Consider the following 15994-nt stretch of genomic DNA (forward strand, 5'->3'; position numbering starts at 1 on the left):
ATTGGGAGAGGTGCATAGAATGGCCTGTTACTAGGTGACCATTCTGTACATATATCATTTCCTCTGATGAGCAGACGTTATATTGGGCGAGGTGCATAGAACGGTCTGTTACTAGGTGACCATTCTGTGCATATATCATTTCCTCTGATGAGCAGACGTTATATTGGGAGAGTTGCGTAGAACGGTCTGTTACTAGGTGACCATTCTGTGCATATATCATTTCCTCTGATGAGCAGACGTTATATTGGGAGAGGTGCATAAAACGGCCTCTTACTAGGTGACCATTCTGTGCATATATCATTTCCTCTGATAAGCAGACGTTAAATTGGGAGAGGTGCATAGAACGGCCTCTTACTAGGTGACCATTCTGTGCATATATCATTTCCTCTGATGAGCAGACGTTATATTGGGAGAGGTGCATAAAACGGCCTCTTACTAGGTGACCATTCTGTGCATATATCATTTCCTCTGATAAGCAGACGTTAAATTGGGAGAGGTGCATAGAATGGTCTGTTACTAGGTGACCATTCTGTGCATATATCATTTCCTCTCATGAGCAGACGTTATATTGGGAGAGGTGCATAGAACAGCCTGTTACTAGGTGACCATTCTGTACATATATAATTTCCTCTGATGAGCAGACGTTATATTGGGCGAGGTGCATAGAATGGTCTGTTACTAGGTGACCATTCTGTACATATATCATTTCCTCTGATGAGCAGACGTTATATTGGGAGAGGTGCATAGAACGGTCTGTTACTAGGTGACCATTCTGTACATATATCATTTCCTCTGATGAGCAGACGTTATATTGGGAGAGGTGCATAGAACGGCCTCTTACTAGGTGACCATTCTGTACACATATCATTTCCTCTGATGAGCAGACGTTATATTGGGAGAGGTGCATAGAACGGTCTGTTACTAGGTGACCATTCTGTACATATATCATTTCCTCTGATGAGCAGACGTTATATTGGGAGAGGTGCATAGAATGGTCTGTTACTAGGTGACCATTCTGTGCATATATCATTTCCTCTGATGAGCAGACGTTATATTGGGAGAGGTGCATAGAACGGTCTGTTACTAGGTGACCATTCTGTGCATATATCATTTCCTCTGATGAGCAGACGTTATATTGGGAGAGGTGCATAGAATGGTCTGTTACTAGGTGACCATTCTGTGCATATATCATTTCCTCTGATGAGCAGACGTTATATTGGGAGAGGTGCATAGAACGGTCTGTTACTAGGTGACCATTCTGTGCATATATCATTTCCTCTGATGAGCAAACGTTATATTGGGAGAGGTGCATAGAATGGCCTGTTACTAGGTGACCATTCTGTACATATATCATTTCCTCTGATGAGCAGACGTTATATTGGGAGAGGTGCATAGAACGGTCTTTTACTAGGTGACCATTCTGTGCATATATCATTTCCTCTGATGAGCAGACGTTATATTGGGCGAGGTGCATAGAATGGTCTGTTACTAGGTGACCATTCTGTACATATATCATTTCCTCTGATGAGCAGACGTTATATTGGGAGTGGTGCATAGAACGGCCTGTTACTAGGTGACCATTCTGTGCATATATCATTTCCTCTGATGAGCAGATGTTATATTGGGAGAGGTGCATAGAACGGTCTGTTACTAGGTGACCATTCTGTGCATATATCATTTCCTCTGATGAGCAGACGTTATATTGGGAGAGGTGCATAGAACGGCCTCTTACTAGGTGACCATTCTGTGCATATATCATTTCCTCTGATAAGCAGACGTTAAATTGGGAGAGGTGCATAGAATGGTCTGTTACTAGGTGACCATTCTGTGCATATATCATTTCCTCTCATGAGCAGACGTTATATTGGGAGAGGTGCATAGAACAGCCTGTTACTAGGTGACCATTCTGTACATATATAATTTCCTCTGATGAGCAGACGTTATATTGGGAGAGGTGCATAGAATGGTCTGTTACTAGGTGACCATTCTGTACATATATCATTTCCTCTGATGAGCAGACGTTATATTGGGAGAGGTGCATAGAACGGTCTGTTACTAGGTGACCATTCTGTACATATATCATTTCTTCTGATGAGCAGACGTTATATTGGGAGAGGTGCATAGAACGGCCTCTTACTAGGTGACCATTCTGTACACATATCATTTCCTCTGATGAGCAGACGTTATATTGGGAGAGGTGCATAGAACGGTCTGTTACTAGGTGACCATTCTGTACATATATCATTTCCTCTGATGAGCAGACGTTATATTGGGAGAGGTGCATAGAATGGTCTGTTACTAGGTGACCATTCTGTGCATATATCATTTCCTCTGATGAGCAGACGTTATATTGGGAGAGGTGCATAGAACGGTCTGTTACTAGGTGACCATTCTGTGCATATATCATTTCCTCTGATGAGCAGACGTTATATTGGGAGAGGTGCATAGAACGGTCTGTTACTAGGTGACCATTCTGTACATATATCATTTCCTCTGATGAGCAGACGTTATATTGGGAGAGGTGCATAGAACGGCCTGTTACTAGGTGACCATTCTGTACATATATCATTTCCTCTGATGAGCAGACGTTATATTGGGAGAGGTGCATAGAATGGTCTGTTACTTGGTGACCATTCTGTGCATATATCATTTCCTCTGATGAGCAGACGTTATATTGGGAGAGGTGCATAGAACGGTCTGTTACTAGGTGACCATTCTGTGCATATATCATTTCCTCTGATGAGCAGACGTTATATTTGGAGAGGTGCATAGAACGGTCTGTTACTAGGTGACCATTCTGTGCATATATCATTTCCTCTGATGAGCAGACGTTATATTGGGAGAGGTGCATAGAACGGTCTGTTACTAGGTGACCATTCTGTGCATATATCATTTACTCTGATGAGCAGACGTTATATTGGGAGAGGTGCATAGAATGGTCTGTTACTAGGTGACCATTCTGTGCATATATCATTTCCTCTGATGAGCAGACGTTATATTGGGAGAGGTGCATAGAATGGTCTGTTACTAGGTGACCATTCTGTACATATATCATTTCCTCTGATGAGCAGATGTTATATTGGGAGAGGTGCATAGAACGGCCTGTTACTAGGTGACCATTCTGTACATATATCATTTCCTCTGATGAGCAGACGTTATATTGGGAGAGGTGCATAGAACGGTCTGTTACTAGGTGACCATTCTGTACATATATAATTTCCTCTGATGAGCAGACGTTATATTGGGAGAGGTGCATAGAACGGTCTGTTACTAGGTGACCATTCTGTGCGTATATCATTTCCTCTGATGAGCAGACGTTATATTGGGAGAGGTGCATAGAACGGTCTGTTACTAGGTGACCATTCTGTGCATATATCATTTCCTCTGATGAGCAGACGTTATATTGGGAGAGGTGCATAGAATGGTCTGTTACTAGGTGACCATTCTGTACATATATCATTTCCTCTGATGAGCAGACGTTATATTGGGAGAGGTGCTAGAATGGTCTGTTACTAGGTGACCATTCTGTGCATATATCATTTCCTCTGATGAGCAGACGTTATATTGGGAGAGGTGCATAGAACGGTCTGTTACTAGGTGACCATTCTGTGCATATATAATTTCCTCTGATGAGCAGACGTTATATTGGGAGAGGTGCATAGAACGGTCTGTTACTAGGTGACCATTCTGTGCATATATCATTTCCTCTGATGAGCAGACGTTATATTGGGAGAGGTGCATAGAATGGTCTGTTACTAGGTGACCATTCTGTGCATATATCATTTCCTCAGATGAGCAGACGTTATATTGGGAGAGGTGCGTAGAACGGTCTGTTACTAGGTGACCATTCTGTGCATATATCATTTCCTCTGATGAGCAGACGTTATATTGGGAGAGTTGCGTAGAACGGTCAGTTACTAGGTGACCATTCTGTGCATATATCATTTCCTCTGATGAGCAGACGTTATATTGGGAGAGGTGCATAGAATGGTCTGTTACTAGGTGACCATTCTGTGCATATATCATTTCCTCTGATGAGCAGACGTTATATTGGGAGAGGTGTATCTGTGCATATATCATTTCCTCTGATGAGCAGACGTTATATTGGGAGAGGTGCATAGAATGGTCTGTTACTAGGTGACCATTCTGTACATATATCATTTCCTCTGATGAGCAGACGTTATATTGGGAGAGGTGCATAGAATGGTCTGTTACTAGGTGACCATTCTGTGCATATATCATTTCCTCTGATGAGCAGATGTTATATTGGGAGAGGTGAATAGAATGGTCTGTTACTAGGTGACCATTCTGTGCATATATCATTTCCTCTGATGAGCAGATGTTATATTGGGAGAGGTGCATAGAATGGTCTGTTACTAGGTGACCATTCTGTGCATATATCATTTCCTCTGATGAGCAGACGTTATATTGGGAGAGGTGCATAGAACGTTCTGTTACTAGGTGACCATTCTGTGCATATATCATTTCCTCTGATGAGCAGACGTTATACTGGGAGAGGTGCATAGAACGGCCTGTTACTAGGTGACCATTCTGTACATATATCATTTCCTCTGATGAGCAGACGTTATATTGGGAGAGGTGCATAGAATGGTCTGTTACTAGGTGACCATTCTGTGCATATATCATTTCCTCTGATGAGCAGACGTTATATTGGGAGAGGTGTATAAAACGGTCTGTTACTAGGTGACCATTCTGTGCATATATCATTTCCTCTGATGAGCAGACGTTATATTGGGAGAGGTGCATAGAATGGTCTGTTACTAGGTGACCATTCTGTACATATATCATTTCCTCTGATGAGCAGACGTTATATTGGGAGAGGTGCATAGAACGGTCTGTTACTAGGTGACCATTCTGTACATATATAATTTCCTCTGATGAGCAGACGTTATATTGGGAGAGGTGCATAGAACGGTCTGTTACTAGGTGACCATTCTGTGCGTATATCATTTCCTCTGATGAGCAGACGTTATATTGGGAGAGGTGCATAGAACGGTCTGTTACTAGGTGACCATTCTGTGCATATATCATTTCCTCTGATGAGCAGACGTTATATTGGGAGAGGTGCATAGAATGGTCTGTTACTAGGTGACCATTCTGTGCATATATAATTTCCTCTGATGAGCAGACTTTATATTGGGAGAGGTGCATAGAACGGTCTGTTACTAGGTGACCATTCTGTACATATATCATTTCCTCTGATGAGCAGACGTTATATTGGGAGAGGTGCATAGAACGGTCTGTTACTAGGTGACCATTCTGTGCATATATCATTTCCTCTGATGAGCAGACGTTATATTGGGAGAGGTGCATAGAACGGTCTGTTACTAGGTGACCATTCTGTGCATATATCATTTCCTCTGATGAGCAGACGTTATATTGGGAGAGGTGCATAGAATGGCCTGTTACTAGGTGACCATTCTGTGCATATATCATTTCCTCTGATGAGCAGACATTATATTGGGAGAGGTGCATAGAACGGTCTGTTACTAGGTGACCATTCTGTGCATATATCATTTCCTCTGATGAGCAGACGTTATATTGGGAGAGGTGCATAGAACGGTCTGTTACTAGGTGACCATTCTGTACATATATCATTTCCTCTGATGAGCAGACGTTATATTGGGAGAGGTGCATAGAATGGTCTGTTACTAGGTGACCATTCTGTGCATATATCATTTCCTCTGATGAGCAGACGTTATATTGGGAGAGGTGCATAGAACGGTCTGTTACTAGGTGACCATTCTGTGCATATATCATTTCCTCTGATGAGCAGACGTTATATTGGGAGAGGTGCATAGAACGGCCTCTTACTAGGTGACCATTCTGTGCATATATCATTTCCTCTGATGAGCAGACGTTATATTGGGAGAGGTGCATAGAATGGTCTTTTACTAGGTGACCATTCTGTGCATATATCATTTCCTCTGATGAGCAGACGTTATATTGGGCGAGGTGCATAGAACGGTCTGTTACTAGGTGACCATTCTGTGCATATATAATTTCCTCTGATGAGCAGACGTTATATTGGGAGAGGTGCATAGAATGGTCTGTTACTAGGTGACCATATATCATTTCCTCTGATGAGCAGATGTTATATTGGGAAAGGTGCGTAGAATGGTCTGTTACTAGGTGACCATTCTGTACATATATCATTTCCTCTGATGAGCAGACGTTATATTGGGAGAGGTGCATAGAACGGTCTGTTACTAGGTGACCATTCTGTGCATATATCATTTCCTCTGATGAGCAGACGTTATATTGGGAGAGGTGCATAGAACGGTCTGTTACTAGGTGACCATTCTGTACATATATCATTTCCTCTGATGAGCAGACGTTATATTGGGAGAGGTGCATAGAACGGCCTGTTACTAGGTGACCATTCTGTACATATATCATTTCCTCTGATGAGCAGACGTTATATTGGGAGAGGTGCATAGAATGGTCTGTTACTTGGTGACCATTCTGTGCATATATCATTTCCTCTGATGAGCAGACGTTATATTGGGAGAGGTGCATAGAACGGTCTGTTACTAGGTGACCATTCTGTGCATATATCATTTCCTCTGATGAGCAGACGTTATATTTGGAGAGGTGCATAGAACGGTCTGTTACTAGGTGATCATTCTGTGCATATATCATTTCCTCTGATGAGCAGACATTATATTGGGAGAGGTGCATAGAACGGTCTGTTACTAGGTGACCATTCTGTGCATATATCATTTACTCTGATGAGCAGACGTTATATTGGGAGAGGTGCATAGAATGGTCTGTTACTAGGTGACCATTCTGTGCATATATCATTTCCTCTGATGAGCAGACGTTATATTGGGAGAGGTGTATAAAACGGTCTGTTACTAGGTGACCATTCTGTGCATATATCATTTCCTCTGATGAGCAGACGTTATATTGGGAGAGGTGCATAGAATGGTCTGTTACTAGGTGACCATTCTGTACATATATCATTTCCTCTGATGAGCAGATGTTATATTGGGAGCGGTGCATAGAACGGCCTGTTACTAGGTGACCATTCTATACATATATCATTTCCTCTGATGAGCAGACGTTATATTGGGAGAGGTGCATAGAACGGTCTGTTACTAGGTGACCATTCTGTACATATATAATTTCCTCTGATGAGCAGACGTTATATTGGGAGAGGTGCATAGAACGGTCTGTTACTAGGTGACCATTCTGTGCGTATATCATTTCCTCTGATGAGCAGACGTTATATTGGGAGAGGTGCATAGAACGGTCTGTTACTAGGTGACCATTCTGTGCATATATCATTTCCTCTGATGAACAGACGTTATATTGGGAGAGGTGCATAGAATGGTCTGTTACTAGGTGACCATTCTGTACATATATCATTTCCTCTGATGAGCAGACGTTATATTGGGAGAGGTGCTAGAATGGTCTGTTACTAGGTGACCATTCTGTGCATATATCATTTCCTCTGATGAGCAGACGTTATATTGGGAGAGGTGCATAGAACGGTCTGTTACTAGGTGACCATTCTGTGCATATATAATTTCCTCTGATGAGCAGACGTTATATTGGGAGAGGTGCATAGAACGGTCTGTTACTAGGTGACCATTCTGTGCATATATCATTTCCTCTGATGAGCAGACGTTATATTGGGAGAGGTGCATAGAATGGTCTGTTACTAGGTGACCATTCTGTGCATATATCATTTCCTCAGATGAGCAGACGTTATATTGGGAGAGGTGCGTAGAACGGTCTGTTACTAGGTGACCATTCTGTGCATATATCATTTCCTCTGATGAGCAGACGTTATATTGGGAGAGTTGCGTAGAACGGTCTGTTACTAGGTGACCATTCTGTGCATATATCATTTCCTCTGATGAGCAGACGTTATATTGGGAGAGGTGCATAGAATGGTCTGTTACTAGGTGACCATTCTGTGCATATATCATTTCCTCTGATGAGCAGACGTTATATTGGGAGAGGTGTATCTGTGCATATATCATTTCCTCTGATGAGCAGACGTTATATTGGGAGAGGTGCATAGAATGGTCTGTTACTAGGTGACCATTCTGTACATATATCATTTCCTCTGATGAGCAGACGTTATATTGGGAGAGGTGCATAGAATGGTCTGTTACTAGGTGACCATTCTGTGCATATATCATTTCCTCTGATGAGCAGATGTTATATTGGGAGAGGTGAATAGAATGGTCTGTTACTAGGTGACCATTCTGTGCATATATCATTTCCTCTGATGAGCAGATGTTATATTGGGAGAGGTGCATAGAATGGTCTGTTACTAGGTGACCATTCTGTGCATATATCATTTCCTCTGATGAGCAGACGTTATATTGGGAGAGGTGCATAGAACGTTCTGTTACTAGGTGACCATTCTGTGCATATATCATTTCCTCTGATGAGCAGACGTTATACTGGGAGAGGTGCATAGAACGGCCTGTTACTAGGTGACCATTCTGTACATATATCATTTCCTCTGATGAGCAGACGTTATATTGGGAGAGGTGCATAGAATGGTCTGTTACTAGGTGACCATTCTGTGCATATATCATTTCCTCTGATGAGCAGACGTTATATTGGGAGAGGTGTATAAAACGGTCTGTTACTAGGTGACCATTCTGTGCATATATAATTTCCTCTGATGAGCAGACGTTATATTGGGAGAGGTGCATAGAATGGTCTGTTACTAGGTGACCATTCTGTACATATATCATTTCCTCTGATGAGCAGACGTTATATTGGGAGAGGTGCATAGAACGGTCTGTTACTAGGTGACCATTCTGTACATATATAATTTCCTCTGATGAGCAGACGTTATATTGGGAGAGGTGCATAGAACGGTCTGTTACTAGGTGACCATTCTGTGCGTATATCATTTCCTCTGATGAGCAGACGTTATATTGGGAGAGGTGCATAGAACGGTCTGTTACTAGGTGACCATTCTGTGCATATATCATTTCCTCTGATGAGCAGACGTTATATTGGGAGAGGTGCATGGAATGGTCTGTTACTAGGTGACCATTCTGTGCATATATAATTTCCTCTGATGAGCAGACGTTATATTGGGAGAGGTGCATAGAACGGTCTGTTACTAGGTGACCATTCTGTACATATATCATTTCCTCTGATGAGCAGACGTTATATTGGGAGAGGTGCATAGAACGGTCTGTTACTAGGTGACCATTCTGTGCATATATCATTTCCTCTGATGAGCAGACGTTATATTGGGAGAGGTGCATAGAACGGTCTGTTACTAGGTGACCATTCTGTGCATATATCATTTCCTCTGATGAGCAGACGTTATATTGGGAGAGGTGCATAGAATGGCCTGTTACTAGGTGACCATTCTGTGCATATATCATTTCCTCTGATGAGCAGACATTATATTGGGAGAGGTGCATAGAACGGACTGTTACTAGGTGACCATTCTGTGCATATATCATTTCCTCTGATGAGCAGACGTTATATTGGGAGAGGTGCATAGAACGGTCTGTTACTAGGTGACCATTCTGTACATATATCATTTCCTCTGATGAGCAGATGTTATATTGGGAGAGGTGCATAGAATGGTCTGTTACTAAGTTACCATTCTGTGCATATATCATTTCCTCTGATGAGCAGACGTTATATTGGGAGAGGTGCATAGAACGGTCTGTTACTAGGTGACCATTCTGTACAAATATTATTTCCTCTGATGAGCAGACGTTATATTGGGAGAGGTGCATAGAATGGTCTGTTACTAGGTGACCATTCTGTGCATATATCATTTCCTCTGATGAGCAGACGTTATATTGGGAGAGGTGCATAGAACGGTCTGTTACTAGGTGACCATTCTGTGCATATATCATTTCCTCTGATGAGCAGACGTTATATTGGGAGAGGTGCATAGAACGGCCTCTTACTAGGTGACCATTCTGTGCATATATCATTTCCTCTGATGAGCAGACGTTATATTGGGAGAGGTGCATAGAATGGTCTTTTACTAGGTGACCATTCTGTGCATATATCATTTCCTCTGATGAGCAGACGTTATATTGGGCGAGGTGCATAGAACGGTCTGTTACTAGGTGACCATTCTGTGCATATATAATTTCCTCTGATGAGCAGACGTTATATTGGGAGAGGTGCATAGAATGGTCTGTTACTAGGTGACCATATATCATTTCCTCTGATGAGCAGATGTTATATTGGGAAAGGTGCGTAGAATGGTCTGTTACTAGGTGACCATTCTGTGCATATATCATTTCCTCTGATGAGCAGACGTTATATTGGGAGAGCTGCATAGAACGGTCTGTTACTAGGTGACCATTCTGTGCATATATCATTTCCACTGATGAGCAGACGTTATATTGGGAGAGGTGCATAGAACGGTCTGTTACTAGGTGACCATTCTGTACATATATCATTTCCTCTGATGAGCAGACGTTATATTGGGAGAGGTGCATAGAATGGTCTGTTACTAGGTGACCATTCTGTGCATATATCATTTCCTCTGATGAGCAGACGTTATATTGGGAGAGGTGCATAGAACGGTCTGTTACTAGGTGACCATTCTGTGCATATATCATTTCCTCTGATGAGCAAACGTTATATTGGGAGAGGTGCATAGAATGGCCTGTTACTAGGTGACCATTCTGTACATATATCATTTCCTCTGATGAGCAGACGTTATATTGGGCGAGGTGCATAGAACGGTCTGTTACTAGGTGACCATTCTGTGCATATATCATTTCCTCTGATGAGCAGACGTTATATTGGGAGAGTTGCGTAGAACGGTCTGTTACTAGGTGACCATTCTGTGCATATATCATTTCCTCTGATGAGCAGACGTTATATTGGGAGAGGTGCATAAAACGGCCTCTTACTAGGTGACCATTCTGTGCATATATCATTTCCTCTGATAAGCAGACGTTAAATTGGGAGAGGTGCATAGAATGGTCTGTTACTAGGTGACCATTCTGTGCATATATCATTTCCTCTCATGAGCAGACGTTATATTGGGAGAGGTGCATAGAACAGCCTGTTACTAGGTGACCATTCTGTACATATATAATTTCCTCTGATGAGCAGACGTTATATTGGGCGAGGTGCATAGAATGGTCTGTTACTAGGTGACCATTCTGTACATATATCATTTCCTCTGATGAGCAGACGTTATATTGGGAGAGGTGCATAGAACGGTCTGTTACTAGGTGACCATTCTGTACATATATCACTTCCTCTGATGAGCAGACGTTATATTGGGAGAGGTGCATAGAACGGCCTCTTACTAGGTGACCATTCTGTACACATATCATTTCCTCTGATGAGCAGACGTTATATTGGGAGAGGTGCATAGAACGGTCTGTTACTAGGTGACCATTCTGTACATATATCATTTCCTCTGATGAGCAGACGTTATATTGGGAGAGGTGCATAGAATGGTCTGTTACTAGGTGACCATTCTGTGCATATATCATTTCCTCTGATGAGCAGACGTTATATTGGGAGAGGTGCATAGAACGGTCTGTTACTAGGTGACCATTCTGTGCATATATCATTTCCTCTGATGAGCAGACGTTATATTGGGAGAGGTGCATAGAATGGTCTGTTACTAGGTGACCATTCTGTGCATATATCATTTCCTCTGATGAGCAGACGTTATATTGGGAGAGGTGCATAGAACGGTCTGTTACTAGGTGACCATTCTGTGCATATATCATTTCCTCTGATGAGCAAACGTTATATTGGGAGAGGTGCATAGAATGGCCTGTTACTAGGTGACCATTCTGTACATATATCATTTCCTCTGATGAGCAGACGTTATATTGGGAGAGGTGCATAGAACGGTCTTTTACTAGGTGACCATTCTGTGCATATATCATTTCCTCTGATGAGCAGACGTTATATTGGGCGAGGTGCATAGAATGGTCTGTTACTAGGTGACCATTCTGTACATATATCATTTCCTCTGATGAGCAGACGTTATATTGGGAGTGGTGCATAGAACGGCCTGTTACTAGGTGACCATTCTGTGCATATATCATTTCCTCTGATGAGCAGATGTTATATTGGGAGAGGTGCATAGAACGGTCTGTTACTAGGTGACCATTCTGTGCATATATCATTTCCTCTGATGAGCAGACGTTATATTGGGAGAGGTGCATAGAACGGCCTCTTACTAGGTGACCATTCTGTGCATATATCATTTCCTCTGATAAGCAGACGTTAAATTGGGAGAGGTGCATAGAATGGTCTGTTACTAGGTGACCATTCTGTGCATATATCATTTCCTCTCATGAGCAGACGTTATATTGGGAGAGGTGCATAGAACAGCCTGTTACTAGGTGACCATTCTGTACATATATAATTTCCTCTGATGAGCAGACGTTATATTGGGAGAGGTGCATAGAATGGTCTGTTACTAGGTGACCATTCTGTACATATATCATTTCCTCTGATGAGCAGACGTTATATTGGGAGAGGTGCATAGAACGGTCTGTTACTAGGTGACCATTCTGTACATATATCATTTCTTCTGATGAGCAGACGTTATATTGGGAGAGGTGCATAGAACGGCCTCTTACTAGGTGACCATTCTGTACACATATCATTTCCTCTGATGAGCAGACGTTATATTGGGAGAGGTGCATAGAACGGTCTGTTACTAGGTGACCATTCTGTACATATATCATTTCCTCTGATGAGCAGACGTTATATTGGGAGAGGTGCATAGAATGGTCTGTTACTAGGTGACCATTCTGTGCATATATCATTTCCTCTGATGAGCAGACGTTATATTGGGAGAGGTGCATAGAACGGTCTGTTACTAGGTGACCATTCTGTGCATATATCATTTCCTCTGATGAGCAGACGTTATATTGGGAGAGGTGCATAGAACGGTCTGTTACTAGGTGACCATTCTGTACATATATCATTTCCTCTGATGAGCAGACGTTATATTGGGAGAGGTGCATAGAACGGCCTGTTACTAGGTGACCATTCTGTACATATATCATTTCCTCTGATGAGCAGACGTTATATTGGGAGAGGTGCATAGAATGGTCTGTTACTTGGTGACCATTCTGTGCATATATCATTTCCTCTGATGAGCAGACGTTATATTGGGAGAGGTGCATAGAACGGTCTGTTACTAGGTGACCATTCTGTGCATATATCATTTCCTCTGATGAGCAGACGTTATATTTGGAGAGGTGCATAGAACGGTCTGTTACTAGGTGACCATTCTGTGCATATATCATTTCCTCTGATGAGCAGACGTTATATTGGGAGAGGTGCATAGAACGGTCTGTTACTAGGTGACCATTCTGTGCATATATCATTTACTCTGATGAGCAGACGTTATATTGGGAGAGGTGCATAGAATGGTCTGTTACTAGGTGACCATTCTGTGCATATATCATTTCCTCTGATGAGCAGACGTTATATTGGGAGAGGTGTATAAAACGGTCTGTTACTAGGTGACCATTCTGTGCATATATCATTTCCTCTGATGAGCAGACGTTATATTGGGAGAGGTGCATAGAATGGTCTGTTACTAGGTGACCATTCTGTACATATATCATTTCCTCTGATGAGCAGATGTTATATTGGGAGAGGTGCATAGAACGGCCTGTTATTAGGTGACCATTCTGTACATATATCATTTCCTCTGATGAGCAGACGTTATATTGGGAGAGGTGCATAGAACGGTCTGTTACTAGTTGACCATTCTGTACATATATAATTTCCTCTGATGAGCAGACGTTATATTGGGAGAGGTGCATAGAACGGTCTGTTACTAGGTGACCATTCTGTGCGTATATCATTTCCTCTGATGAGCAGACGTTATATTGGGAGAGGTGCATAGAACGGTCTGTTACTAGGTGACCATTCTGTGCATATATCATTTCCTCTGATGAGCAGACGTTATATTGGGAGAGGTGCATAGAATGGTCTGTTACTAGGTGACCATTCTGTACATATATCATTTCCTCTGATGAGCAGACGTTATATTGGGAGAGGTGCTAGAATGGTCTGTTACTAGGTGACCATTCTGTGCATATATCATTTCCTCTGATGAGCAGACGTTATATTGGGAGAGGTGCATAGAACGGTCTGTTACTAGGTGACCATTCTGTGCATATATAATTTCCTCTGATGAGCAGACGTTATATTGGGAGAGGTGCATAGAACGGTCTGTTACTAGGTGACCATTCTGTGCATATATCATTTCCTCTGATGAGCAGACGTTATATTGGGAGAGGTGCATAGAATGGTCTGTTACTAGGTGACCATTCTGTGCATATATCATTTCCTCAGATGAGCAGACGTTATATTGGGAGAGGTGCGTAGAACGGTCTGTTACTATGTGACCATTCTGTGCATATATCATTTCCTCTGATGAGCAGACGTTATATTGGGAGAGTTGCGTAGAACGGTCTGTTACTAGGTGACCATTCTGTGCATATATCATTTCCTCTGATGAGCAGACGTTATATTGGGAGAGGTGCATAGAATGGTCTGTTACTAGGTGACCATTCTGTGCATATATCATTTCCTCTGATGAGCAGACGTTATATTGGGAGAGGTGTATCTGTGCATATATCATTTCCTCTGATGAGCAGACGTTATATTGGGAGAGGTGCATAGAATGGTCTGTTACTAGGTGACCATTCTGTACATATATCATTTCCTCTGATGAGCAGACGTTATATTGGGAGAGGTGCATAGAATGGTCTGTTACTAGGTGACCATTCTGTGCATATATCATTTCCTCTGATGAGCAGATGTTATATTGGGAGAGGTGCATAGAATGGTCTGTTACTAGGTGACCATTCTGTGCATATATCATTTCCTCTGATGAGCAGACGTTATATTGGGAGAGGTGCATAGAACGGTCTGTTACTAGGTGACCATTCTGTGCATATATCATTTCCTCTGATGAGCAGACGTTATATTGGGAGAGGTGCATAGAACGGCCTGTTACTAGGTGACCATTCTGTACATATATCATTTCCTCTGATGAGCAGACGTTATATTGGGAGAGGTGCATAGAATGGTCTGTTACTAGGTGACCATTCTGTGCATATATCATTTCCTCTGATGAGCAGACGTTATATTGGGAGAGGTGTATAAAACGGTCTGTTACTAGGTGACCATTCTGTGCATATATCATTTCCTCTGATGAGCAGACGTTATATTGGGAGAGGTGCATAGAATGGTCTGTTACTAGGTGACCATTCTGTACATATATCATTTCCTCTGATGAGCAGACGTTATATTGGGAGAGGTGCATAGAACGGTCTGTTACTAGGTGACCATTCTGTACATATATAATTTCCTCTGATGAGCAGACGTTATATTGGGAGAGGTGCATAGAACGGTCTGTTACTAGGTGACCATTCTGTGCGTATATCATTTCCTCTGATGAGCAGACGTTATATTGGGAGAGGTGCATAGAACGGTCTGTTACTAGGTGACCATTCTGTGCATATATCATTTCCTCTGATGAGCAGACGTTATATTGGGAGAGGTGCATAGAATGGTCTGTTACTAGGTGACCATTCTGTACATATATCATTTCCTCTGATGAGCAGACGTTATATTGGGAGAGGTGCATAGAACGGTCTGTTACTAGGTGACCATTCTGTGCATATATAATTTCCTCTGATGAGCAGACGTTATATTGGGAGAGGTGCATAGAACGGTCTGTTACTAGGTGACCATTCTGTGCATATATCATTTCCTCTGATGAGCAGACGTTATATTGGGAGAGGTGCATAGAATGGTCTGTTACTAGGTGACCATTCTGTGCATATATCATTTCCTCTGATGAGCAGACGTTATATTGGGAGAGGTGCGTAGAACGGTCTGTTACTAGGTGACCATTCTGTGCATATATCATTTCCTCTGATGAGCAGACGTTATATTGGGAGAGTTGCGTAGAACGGTCTGTTACTAGGTGACCATTCTGTGCATATATCAT

General features: G+C 42.2%; 1 protein-coding gene across 2 annotated transcripts in view; it reads left to right on the forward strand.

The window, feature by feature from the left end:
* PKNOX1 (PBX/knotted 1 homeobox 1) overlaps window positions 1–15994 on the forward strand; it is a 336998-nt gene that overhangs the window by 270460 nt on the left and 50544 nt on the right. The window lies entirely within an intron of this gene.

The sequence above is a fragment of the Taudactylus pleione genome, unplaced genomic scaffold, assembly GCF_031769625.1.
Source record: "Taudactylus pleione unplaced genomic scaffold, aTauple2 ptg001351l, whole genome shotgun sequence".
Taxonomy (NCBI): domain Eukaryota; kingdom Metazoa; phylum Chordata; class Amphibia; order Anura; family Myobatrachidae; genus Taudactylus; species Taudactylus pleione.